Here is a 12,691-nt window from a genome sequence, read left to right as displayed (position 1 = left end):
TCTCGATCTCCTGACCTCGTGATCCGCCCGTCTCGGCCTCCCAAAGTGCTGGGATTACAGGCTTGAGCCACCGCGCCCGGCCGATACTCCTAGTTTCTACCTCAGATCAATAATGTTTGGGAATTCCTTATGTTGGAAAAGGAGGTGGGTTTACAAGGAGCCAAGTTCTGCGTAAAGAGGCAGGGAATTATGCCAGAGATATTTGGGTTACTACACTTAATATCTTTATATACAGGCAAGTGAGGTCTAAAGAAATCTGGTTTCAGCAAGAAAAATACAAACAAGGAAATGAAAGTTATGTATAATCCCATATACTTCTTTTCAATTATTTTCTACATGTTTTGGCCATGGAATCACACAATACACACAAATAAAATTGGGTCTTCTGTTTTTGCTTTATCACTAAAATTTTTCCCATTTGGTTCTCAGGAGTAGTTGATCAGAGACTTGCTTTGTAACATCAAGTATGAAGAAGAGTGAATGGTAAAGTTACTTATGCAAAGAAAAGGCAAACTCAGTAACATGTCCAGGCCCTGTCGAAACGCAAGATCAGCCATACAACCAGGCTCTACCAAGATTAGAACCTAATTACAAACTACAATGTCTTCTAGCATCCAAGGCAGTGCTAACAACTACTTTGCTGTCCCTTCGGTGGCAGAAATGCATTATTTAATTAATGGGCACCATTATTTGACTCAAATACTCACTATCTGAGAATATTCTACTCTCACAACTAAACTTTCACTCTGTTGTTTGCTCTCAACCTCTTGACAGAAACAATACAATTATCCATTAATCACTTCAATGATTTTGAAAAGAATTTTTACTCCATAACGTCTTACGGGCCACAGCAAATCAATACATGGCATCAGCTGCTCACTGAGGTCCATCATCTCTCAGTGTGCTGGGGCCATATGGTACCAGTCTGGTGACCCCAGGCACAGTATGCAGAAGCCACACCATAAAAGGAGTTATGGACCCTAAGAAGCTAAAGAAAAAATCAAATTAAAACAAAGTAAGTAGGAGAAATAAAATAATAAAGATGAAAGCAAAAATCAATAAAGTAAAAAAGAGAGAGTAGAGTAAAATAATTAAACCAAAACCTAGCCTCTGAAAAAATAAATCATATTGATAAACTTCCACCTAGAATGATCAAAAACAAATTAAAAACAGAAGATAGAGATTACCAATATCAGAAATAGCAAGCGGATATCAGTACATATCCTACAGACACTGGAAAAATAGGGGAATGTTATGAACAACTTTATACCAGTAAATGTGATAAAGAAATAGGCAAAATTCTTAAAAGATGAAAATTAACAAAAGTGAGTTCAAAGACATTGATCTTAATAGATCTTAATCATTCTGTTAAATGAATTAAGTTTATTTGTAATTAAAGTCTTACCACATATTAATAGAAAGCTTTAGGCTCAGACGGTTTCATTATTGAATTCTATAAAATACTTAAGCAAAAAATAATACCAATTCTGCAGAAACTGTTTCAGAATTTCTCTAAATCAAATTAAATTAAGACGGCAACTTTTCTCCAAATTGATATATAGAGTCAACACATCTCCAATCAAAATTTCAGTAAGCTTTTAAGAATTAAATTAACATAGTGATTTTAAATCTTATATGAAAATTCAAAGGATATAGAATAGCCAAAACAATTTTGAATAAGAACATAGTTGGAGCACTTACTCTACCTAATGTCAAGACTTATTATAAAGTTAGTTATTAGGACAGTAACATAGTAGTGAAGGATAAATTGAACAAAGCAGAAAACCCAAAAATAGACCTGTAGGTATGTGATCAATTGACTTTTAACAAAGGTGCCAACATAATCCAATGGGAAAATGCTAATCTTTTCGATAAATGGTGCTGAAATAATTAGATATCCTATGGAAAAAAAAAAACCAACATCTTTACTTTATATCCTACATAAAAATTACCTCAAAATGGATCATTGTTCTAAATATAAAGCTAAACCTATATAACTTCTTTTTTCTTTTTCTTTTTTGAGACATAGTCTCACTCTTGTTGCCCAGTCTGGAGTGCAGTGATGCAATCTCAGCTCACCTCAACCTCTGCCTCCCAGGTTCAAGCGATTCTCCTGCCTCTGCCTCCCAAGTAGCTGGGACTATAGGTGTGCCACCACACCTGGCTAATTTTGTATTTTTAGTAGAGACGGGGTTTCTCCATGTTGTTTGGGCTGTTCTGGAACTCCTGACCTCTGGTGATCTGCCCACCTCGGCCTCCCAAGTATATAACTTCTAGAAGAAAAACTGAGATTTTTTTTCACAACCTGGGAATAGAAAAAGATTCCTAAGTAATAAAAAAAATGATTTTTTTTTTAAAGTAGTCAGACTTAAAATTTAAAATGTCTGCTCTTGGAAAGATATCACTAATAATATCATTTAAAAAGCCAAGGACTGAAAGAAAATGTGTATAATACTTCTATGTGACAAAGGACTTGAATCTGGAATATGTGAAGACTTGCAACTCAGGAAGATGAAGGCAAACAATTTAATCTTAAAATAAGCAAAAGATTTAAATACACAACACTTAAAAATAGATACACAAATTCCCAAAAGCATATGAGAAATGCTCAATATCATGAGTCATCACTGACACACAAGAGAGACCACTGCATACCCATTAGAATGGCTAAAATGTAAAGAAGGCTGATTTATCAAGGGTTGGGAAGAGTATACAACAACTGGAACTCTCATACATTGTTGATGGGAATGTAAAAAGTGTATAGCCATTTTGGAAAACAGTTTGGCAGTTTCTCATAAAGCTAAACACCACTTACCATGTGACCCTATGATATAGCAATTCCATTCCTAGGTATTTGCCCAAGCAAAATGAAAACATACCTTCACACAAAGGCTTGTAAATGAATGTTCATAGCAGCTTATTCTTAACAGCTGAAAACTGAAAACAACTTAAATGTCCATCAACTGGTGAATAGATGTGCAAATTTGGTATATTCATGACTCCACTACTCTACACTCCACTACAAGGCATAACTACCAATATTTGCTTGCAACAACATGGAAGAATCTTGGAAACATAATAGTGAGCTAAAAATGGCAGAAGAAAAGAGTACACACTATGCTATTTAAAACTCTAGAAAAGACACATCTATGGTGACAGAAAACAGGTCAGGAATCCCTGATTTCCTATGGCCAGTAGCAGGGTGAGGATGAACTAGGAAGAGGGGAAGGGAACTCTTTGAGGTAATATAAGTGCTTTTTATCTTGATCATGGTGATGGTTACACTGGTGTGAAACTTGTCAGAACTTTCTGAAATGGACACTTAAAATGGGTGCATTCTCTTACATGTAAATTATGCCTGAATAAATATGATTTAAGAAAAAAAGTGGGGAGGAACATCTTGAAAGGGCTCCTGGGTATGACAAGTATTTTGAGCCTGTCTAACCTATCCAACATAAAAACACAATAATTTTCACCTAAATATTCTTACAGCAGCCAATGGAAATTTTCTCAATGTTGAGTATGTAAGCAGTTACCAATTATTTGATGCTAAAATTGTACAAATCTCTGTTCATTTTGTTTTTAATTAAATATTCAAGATACAATTCTAATTGTGGAGTTTAAGTTACAGAAAATTGTTCAAAGCATGTAAAACTAGGATAACATTCTAGAAATGAAAGTTAAAGGATATAGTATGTATATTTTGAAACCTTTAAAACTTCCCATTTACCTTCTAGAATTTGAAAGATTGAGATTAATTATCTGTAGTTTCTATCTTTCCTTTTCTACTGAGTCTTTCTGTGCAATCTACAAAATATTCATCTCTCTGACACTTGAAAAAAAAACAAAACAAAACGCTGTGCTTCCCACTGAACAAACTGCCCTCTCAGTGCTCTTTCTTTTTACAGTCAAGATTCCTGAAAAGGGTAGCTCAGGATCATTGCCCTACTTTTCTACTCTTCATTTACTTCTCAACTCATGACAATCTAGTGTCTGTAACCAGAATGCGCCTTCACTAAAATCAACAAGACTTTGTTAATTTCTGAACTCAAAGTTAGTATTTCCATTAACTTCCTTGACTTCTCTGCAGCATGTGACCCTATCAGTCTTTCGGCCCCGTAGTTCTCTCCTCTCTCCATTTCCATGGTAACGTTTTTCTCAGCTTCACCCCCAGCTTCTCTGACCATTCCTCCTTAATCTCCTTACCAGCTCCTCTACCTCTGCTTGCCCCTTAAATGTTAGTTTTCCTTAGGGTTCTAACCATTGCCTCTTTCTCTTCCCTTTCTATACCCGCACTTCTCAAACTGAATACACAGAAGAAACATAGATAATTTTATCTGAAATTTTTAACTATAATCAGTAGTAATCAAAACATTACTTTTAGATTAGAATACATAAGGATGTAGTATAGAAAAGAATGCAAAATTTGCATGGAGAAGCAGGCAAGATACCCTAAGTGCTCGCTCTCACTCATTACACCCTATCACCCATGAAGCTGTGACAAAGTCAGCTCCTTAAAATTTCTCAAATGTTTCTTTCTTCTCCACTTGCTTTAGTCTATGTCTTTGTCATTTTTTACCTAAACTACTGCAGTAACCTCCTACCTTGTGCCTCATTTTCCAGTTTAGCTCTCCCATCATCTTCCACACTTTAGCCAGAGGTTCTTTTATTGAAATATATAACTGTGCTGCCTGAAAACCTCAGGTGGCACCCCAGCTCTTAGAGACTGAAGTCCAAACTCCTACAGGTGTGATCTGGTCACTCACCATTCCAGCCTTCTTTCTTTCATTCATTTGGCAGCATCTTTCCCCCAAGCAGCCATACAGTGGGAGAGCTGTGAAGATATGTTGTCTTCTCTGCCTGCATGGAGAATGTGTGGATCAGGGTGGCTCACTTTCTCCTCCCTCCCTCAGCGCCCAGTTCTGCAGGAGAATGATTACCTAACATCATATCCCAGTTGAAAAACTAAAGTCCAACAGAAAAGAGAGCTCGCAAAGATTTTTACCTAAAAGCATGAATATGAAAGGGAGCTTAAAGTTCATCAAGTCTGAACCCTACATTCTATAGCGAAGGAACAAGAGACCCCGTAGAGGCAAGAGGCTTGTCCAAAGAGAGACAAGATTCCGAGAATAGGAAAATTTCTCAAGCAAAATCATTGCTGTAGTTTTTCCAAAGGGGGAAAAAAAGCATTTGTAAAAATGTGTGTGTTAAAGTATAGGCAACAAGTTGAGTTTGACATAATCTGTATCTGTCTATGCAAAATGAAGTAGCTGTCTGAATACTTTGTGCCAAAAATAGATTTGGCCTAAGTGTCCAGGTAATTAGAGCTTTGTAAAGTGTTTTTGCTTGAATCATCTAAATCATTGCGCTAGTTCTTTACTTCACTTTAGAACATGGACACCATTGCAAGGTGCAAACTTAAAAATGCTGTACCTTTTAGACAGATACCTCCATCCTTAGAGCTTATTAATATTTATATTTCAATATTAAGTCTCCAGAGCCTAATCAGGTAGCAGATGGAGGCCAAGATGTCTAAAAAAGGGAACATATTGAAAAGTTACAGATTCATCAGCAAACTAAACCTAGAAAAACTTCTGTAAAATCTGTGACTTGACTATGAATGGCAATTCTAACTTGCTGAATTAATAGCTCCCAGTCAGCTAACTTGCCTGTTCTTATTATCTTAACACATCAGGAAATTTTCCAAAATTGCCATGCAGGTCATTTATTCATTGTCATACATAGCAAAGAACAGTATGCCTATACAGAAAATACCTCATTCATCTTCCATCTGTCACCTACCCAAACATCCAGGACAGATTACATTCTCTCTTATTTTTCATATCATTTAAGAAAAGGACTAGTGCATTTTAAATAGTCAGGAGCAGCATTCCTTCATCTTTGGGATGGTGGGGATGCTCTGCCTCTAACCTCTTAATTCAGTACCGTATAATTTAATAAAAAACATCATAAATGTTTAGTGTCTCTTCATCTGAAAGTAAATGCCTTGAGGGCTTTTATTCATTTTTATTTTATTTCTGAAACATTTCAAGTCTACAGACCGGAATAGAAGAAATAAAAATAGACTTCCATGTCCCTACTACTAAGATTGAACATGTTATTTTTATGATATTTGCTCTAACCTCCATCCTCCATCCATCTAAGCCTCTCTCTCTCACTTTTTTCCTTCTTCCATAGAAGTAGACCACCCTTATGTATATGAGTTCTATGAACAAGGAGAAGGGGCAAGAGGGGCAGCAGCAGGAGGAGAAGGAGAATGAAAAGGAAGAAAAGCAGCAAAAGAAGGAAGAAAGGAGGAGAGAGAAGAGCAAGAGGAGGTGTTAAGTAATTTCCAAATTTTTTACAATGAGCATATACTATATTACTCTTATAATAAGAAAAAATATTTAAAATAAAAATTAAAACTACAATATTACCTTCTTATTTCAAGGAGTGCAGATAGAACATATTCCTGAAAGATCATTGTCTATCGCAATTTAGGAAAATATGTGTAGACAGACCTGGTTCGTGCTACATGAGCAGGCAGTGTATAGTCAGGGCTGCTCCCACCACTCTGAATGTGTTGCACCCCTCCGGTGGGTGATGGATGAGGCCAGCACTCTCCCTCCATTCACTCATTGTCCAGGTGAAGGAACTCCTGGTGTCACCGTTGTTACAAAGCACACAGTCTACACCAACACTCCATTGCTAAAATGTGTTACAGGTCATTGTTCCTTTAGATCAGGAAAGTAGGAGGCCATTAGCAACCCTGGTGAAAATAGTTTCAAAAATTAGTTGAGAGGAAGGATAGTCTGTTCAACAAATGGTGTTAGAATATTGGACAATTATAGGAAAAAACCTTGACCTAAACTTCATGTAGGGAAAAAAAAAAACTTCATGACTTGGAGTTAGGCAAAAAGTTATTAGACATGACAACAAAGACATGATCCCTAACAGAAAACAACCAATGATTTAAACTTTATTTTATTTTATTTTATTTTATTTTTTTTGAGACGGAGTCTCGCTCTGTCGCCCAGGCTGGAGTGCAGTGGCCGGATCTCAGCTCACTGCAAGCTCCGCCTCCCAGGTTCATGTCATTCTCCTGCCTCAGCCTCCCGAGTAGCTGGGACTACAGGTGCCCGCCACCTCGCCCGGCTAGGTTTTGTATTTTTTTTAGTAGAGATGGGTTTTCACCATTTTGGCCAGGATGGTCTCGATCTCCTGACCTCGTGATCCGCCCATCTCGGCCTCCCAAAGTGCTGGGATTACAGGCTTGAGCCACCGCACCCGGCCTTAAACTTTAAGAAAATTAAAAACTTTAACTCTGAAAGCAATCCTGTTAAGAGGATAAAAAGACAAGCTATGAAAGGGAGATAATATTTGCAAATCATATAACTGATATAGAACTTTATCCAAAACATATCAAGAATTCTGAACTCAGAATTGAAAAAAACCACAGAAATCCAATTTGAAAGTGGACAAAAGACTTGAACGGTGTACGAATGGCAAACGAGCATCTTCAGTATCTTTAGCCATCAGGGAAATGTAAAGTAAAGCTACAAGGAGATACCAGTGCATACCTTTGAGAATGCCTAATACAAAAAATGCTGATAATACCAAGTTTGGGGAGGATACAGAACAACACTGTACAAGTTTTGCTGCTTTTTATATGAGTCTTAAATGATTTTAAAATATGGCTGGGCTTGGTGGCTCATGCTTGTGATCCCAGCACTTTGGGAGGCCAAGACAGGTGGATCATTTGAGGTCAGGAGTTAAAGACCAGTCTGGCCAACATGGTGAAACCCTGTCTCTACTAAAAATACAAAAGACCAAAAAAAAAAAAAAAAAAAATAGCCGGATGTGGTGGCGCATGCCTGTAATCCCATCTACTGGGGGAGGCTGAGGCAGGAGAATCGCTTGAATCTGGGAGACAGAAGTTGCAGTGAGCCAAAATCACGTCACGGCACTCCAGGTTCCATCCCAGAAAAACAAAACAAAACAAAAAAAAATAAAACATTATTTTACAAAATGTGGTGAGAATGGAACCCTGATTGCAGGACTGATCAGGGAAAGGGAGATGAGGAAGTGGAGTCAGTGAATGAAGATCATGCTGGAAAATCATCTGATCAGCAATCTTATAGCGCATGGCTCTGAGCTGTGGACTCTCTTGGCAGGCAAACCCTGAGGTGGGACACAGTAGCCAGGCTCAGCATAGCACAGGGTTAAAGAGCATGAGCTGCTGGGCTAACTTCTTAGGTTTGATGCTATTTAAAGTTGTGCAACCTTAAGACATAACTTGTGCCTCAGTTTCCTCATTTGAAAACAGGCAAAACAATAGCATCAAATCTTAAAGGGTCATTTTAGAATTAAATGGAAAAAATTACATATATAACATCATACTCAATACATTTTAACTTTATTATTATTATTCATCTAGATTTTACCTAGAATTAGCAGTTCTCAAAATATCTCAATTCATTTATTTTATATTCTTACTCCCCACTTTCAAAAACTCTCTCTCATTACACCTCAGTTCCTGTTCCTGTCTGTATCTTCTCTATGTAGAATATTATTCCATGTAATTTATACTTTTAGTGATTTTAGTTTTATTCTAAATGTAGATTTTTTAGTTTTAAATGAAATGATCTAAAATGGATCTTTTAAAAATAAATGCAGGCCAGGTGCAGTGGCTTATGCCTGTAATCCCAGCACTTTGGGAGGCTGAGGCAGGAGGATCGCTTGAACCCAGGAATTGCAGACCAGCCTGGGAAACACAGGGAAATACCATCTCAACAAAACATTTAAAAATTACCCAGAAGTGGTAGTACATGGTTGTAGTCCCAGCTACTTGGGAAGCTGAGGCAGGAGAACTGCTTGAGCTTAGAAGGTTGAGGCTGCAGGGAGCCGTGATGTCACTGCACTCCAGACTGGGCAACAGAGTGAGACCTTTTCTCTAAAACATAAATAAATAAATATTAAAATAAGTAAAAATAAATGCATTTGAATATGTGTATATACATATATATATATATATCTGTGGGCAAATCCATACAGAATCATTATAATTAAAAACAGTTATAAATATAAAGTGTAAAGAAATAATTTACCCAAGATGATTACACTATAAGGAAATAGATTAGTTAGTTGTGTGCTGACTTTTTCTGTAGAAGGTAAAATTATTTTCTCTGTCCTTCAAGGAGTTACCCTTCTTATGAACAAAAAGCATGCCATTTTCCCCCATAGCCCCACACCCTTAGGAACCTTTATGTATGATTTAAGTTGTCAGCAGATTAATTCAAACTTTTCACCAATAAATTATTCACATTTTTTCCTCTAGTAATGACTAATGGAGTATGTACGAAGTGTGAAATATATTCACATTCTGACAGTCATTTTTATCAGAGTACTGAAAGCACATATTCTTAAGCATGTATCACTGAACTACATTAAAATTAGTAGTACATAAAAAGAAAGAATAGATAATCATTATCTAAATTCCTGAAGTACATAATGATGTGGTTATAACCTTTAATTAACATAATGCTTAACACACAGGTAGGTCTTTCATATATGCCTTTTGTTATACACACTGCAGCTAAGTGTTTACGTGATCAACATTAAAAGCCCTGAGTTTATAAAGTGCTGGGTCACACCTATTTAAATCTCATGATCTTTAACCAGGGGAAGGCCACATTCCAAATGACAGAAGCATTGAAATACACACAGAATATGAAAAAATGGCATCATATTGCCATAATGTGCTTTTCCTCATACTTTGCCATATTTCTTCATTGCCTGCTTCTCTGAAGCAAAAATAACCAACTGTTGCAAAACATGGCCAGGTTTTATAAAGTGATCTTTTGTCATTTCCGGGAAGATTGCCCATGATCTCCACTGACCTAAAGCAGACTAACGTAGAGCTACCAAGTGTGGGAGCTGACCATTCAAACAGGCCAACTTTGGGGAGTATAAAGAAGATGTTTGGATAAAAGCTTTTATTTTCCTTTAAAAAATGATTTCACTACACTTCAAAGTTTGGAGTTTGGATGAAACTGTCAAGGGGCTGCTACTGGTATCTGGCAGGCAAGTATAGTATGTTAAACAATGTCTATCAGACTATCTTGCAAATCGATCTTTTCCAATCTAAAAGGTGGTATTGAGCAAATAAAGGGCTAGATGGAAGAGCCTCATGCTTAAATAAAAGTTTTCCTAAAACAGGCTCATTTAAGACAAAATACTTTAAAATGTAAATATTTATTGATTCTTTTCATCAGTTACTGTTGCCCTACATTTAGGTTTCAATCTGTATTTCTTGAGTTCTTTGACCTTTTCATTGATACGGCATTTTAGAAGACAGGGCTTAAGTATCTTTATTTATTTCAAAATGATTGGTAGGAGTAAATATTTTAACAATCCAGGAATAAGTCTGAGTACCCTGATTACATTGTTTAAGATTGTTCTAAAAGAGAAGTTGAATACTAGTCAGAAAAAAACAACCAAAAAAGTGTGGAGAAAATATTATTCGTATCCCTAATAGCAGTGTTTCTCAAACTTTAACGTGGTTAGGCATCAAATGGGGATCTTTTTAAAATTCAGATTCTGATTCTGTAGGCCTAGGGTGGAACCTGATATCCTGCACCTCTAACAAGCTCCCAGGTGGTATTGATGCTGCTGGTCCAAGGACCTCTCTGTGGATAGCAAGGTTTTGTCCCCTTATACCACTGGAAGCTGATCATCAACAGGGAAAATAAAAGAGCAATCTATCTGTAAAAGAGAGTCTTTGAAAGGTCTTTTTCCCAAACAGTCAATGCACTAGCATTGTCTTCTAGCAGTTTCCTTAGACCCAATTCCTTAGACCCAATTTCCTCAGACCCAACTACTTCTGAACTACTATTTGACACACGATGTGAAAACAAGGCAAACAATTCTATGGAAATAAAAATTAATGATGGTAATTTTCACTTTTTAGCCTGTAAATGTGTTTGTTTGATATGCATTGACTAGAAAAAGCTTTTGCATGACAAATATACCTATTTTTTAAAGACGAAATTATAGCAGAAATGAAATTTAAGCACTGAATTAATCAAGTATCAGTGAAATCCCTTTACTCTTTATTGAGCCAAGGAAATGTAGTGGTTGATTAGATCTTTTTCAAAGGCAGGAAGCAATTTCAGGAATAAACACCATAAGTACATACATTTGCTTATTTGAAATAAAGGTGTTGAAGTGGCATTGACCCTTGACAGATTTTCCTCTTTTTCATAGAAAGGAGGGTGTGTTGGTTCTGTTAACTCTATTGTTGAGCAACAGTGAGTTTCTCTGAAGTTTCATGCATATCATTAGAACTAGTTATAGAAGTTAAACCTCTATGCTTTAGAAATATACTTTTATGAACTCTTTGAATTCTCAAAGTGCAGCATCTAGGTATTAAACACAGCTTACATCTAATGCAACACATAAGTCAAAAACACCTTATCAAGGAGAATCTGAATAAAAATGTATCATCTAGTAATTATTTTGTCTCAGGGGCTCTTTACACTTTATATTTATGTGGGTTATATCTATTGATATTTATCACATTAGAAATTAAAACTGAGAAATGTTTTAAGTATTTATTTATTTAAAAATAATAATAGGCTGGGTGCGGTGGCTCACGCCTGTAATCTCAGCACTTTGGGAAGCTGAGGTGGGTGGATCACTTGAGGTCAGGGGTTCGAGACCAGCCTGGACGACATGGTGAAATCTCATCTCTACTAGAAATACAAAAATTAGCTGGGCATGGTGGCAGGCGCCTCCCAGCTATTTGGGAGGCTGAGGCAGGAGAATCACTGGAACCTGGGAGACAGAGGTTACAGTGAGCTGAGATCATGCTACTTCACTCCAGCCTGGGCAACAAGAGCAAAAACTGTCTCAAAAAAGATAAATAAATAAATAAATAAATAAATAAATAAAAAATAACAATAGTAAACCCATCACATGTTAAATTAAATAACATATTCCTGTGAAAAATAACGTTTAGCAAAACAAAAATATTTAAAGAGTAGCATCGTCTTATAATTTTACAAATCTCCTTAAGGTCTAGATTAATAGACGACACTTGGATTCTCATAGCTGCTTCTGCATTCAATCTTTTGCAATATGTTGTTTTAGTTGTTTTTTTTTCTTTTTTTTTTTTTTTTGTTCAGACAGTGTCTTGCTCTGTCGCCCAGACTGGAGTGCAGTGGTGTGATCTGGGCTCACTACAAGCTCTGCCTCCCAGGTTCACGCCATTCTCCTGCCTCAGCCTCCTGAGTAGCTGAGACTACAGGCGCCCGCCACCACACCCAGCTAATTTTTTGTATTTTAGTAGAGACGGGGTTTCACCCTGTTAGCCAGGATGGTCTCGATCTCCTGACCTTGTGATCTGCCCGCCTCGGCCTCTCAAAGTGCTGGGATTACAGGCGTGAGCCACCGCACCCAGCCTAGTTGATGTATTTTAAGAAAATTTAGACTCTCACAGATATACACTTGGAAAGCAAAGGGCTATTTTAAAAGTCCTTTCAGATAATTGTGAATATTCTTCTTTGATACTATACCAAAACTCAGCAGGTGATGTTTCTTAAAGATTAGTCACCACATGGAATTTGAAATCCTATCCGTGAACTTTGCTGCTCTGTTACATTAAAATCCATTGGTCCATCTTGCCCTTTGA

At 36.8% G+C, this 12,691-nt stretch overlaps 1 long non-coding RNA gene across 1 annotated transcript in view; it reads right to left on the bottom strand.

The window, feature by feature from the left end:
- The window catches only part of LOC108530912 (uncharacterized), a 36,755-nt gene extending 27,902 nt beyond the window's left edge, over window positions 1-8,853 (bottom strand). The window contains exons 1-3 of the long non-coding RNA XR_001886020.1: window positions 8,813-8,853; window positions 6,522-6,769; window positions 4,767-4,860 (exon numbers count right to left, since the gene is read on the bottom strand). This is a non-coding gene — a long non-coding RNA (uncharacterized LOC108530912). The remainder of the gene's footprint in view (window positions 1-4,766; window positions 4,861-6,521; window positions 6,770-8,812) is intronic.
- Between the last annotated feature and the right edge of the window lie 3,838 nt (window positions 8,854-12,691).

The sequence above is a fragment of the Rhinopithecus bieti genome, unplaced genomic scaffold, assembly GCF_001698545.2.
Source record: "Rhinopithecus bieti isolate Rb0 unplaced genomic scaffold, ASM169854v2 scaffold_5260, whole genome shotgun sequence".
Classification (NCBI taxonomy): Eukaryota; Metazoa; Chordata; class Mammalia; order Primates; family Cercopithecidae; genus Rhinopithecus; species Rhinopithecus bieti.
The sequence above is the reverse complement of the archived record's forward strand: the minus strand, read 5'-3'. Positions and strand labels throughout refer to the sequence as shown.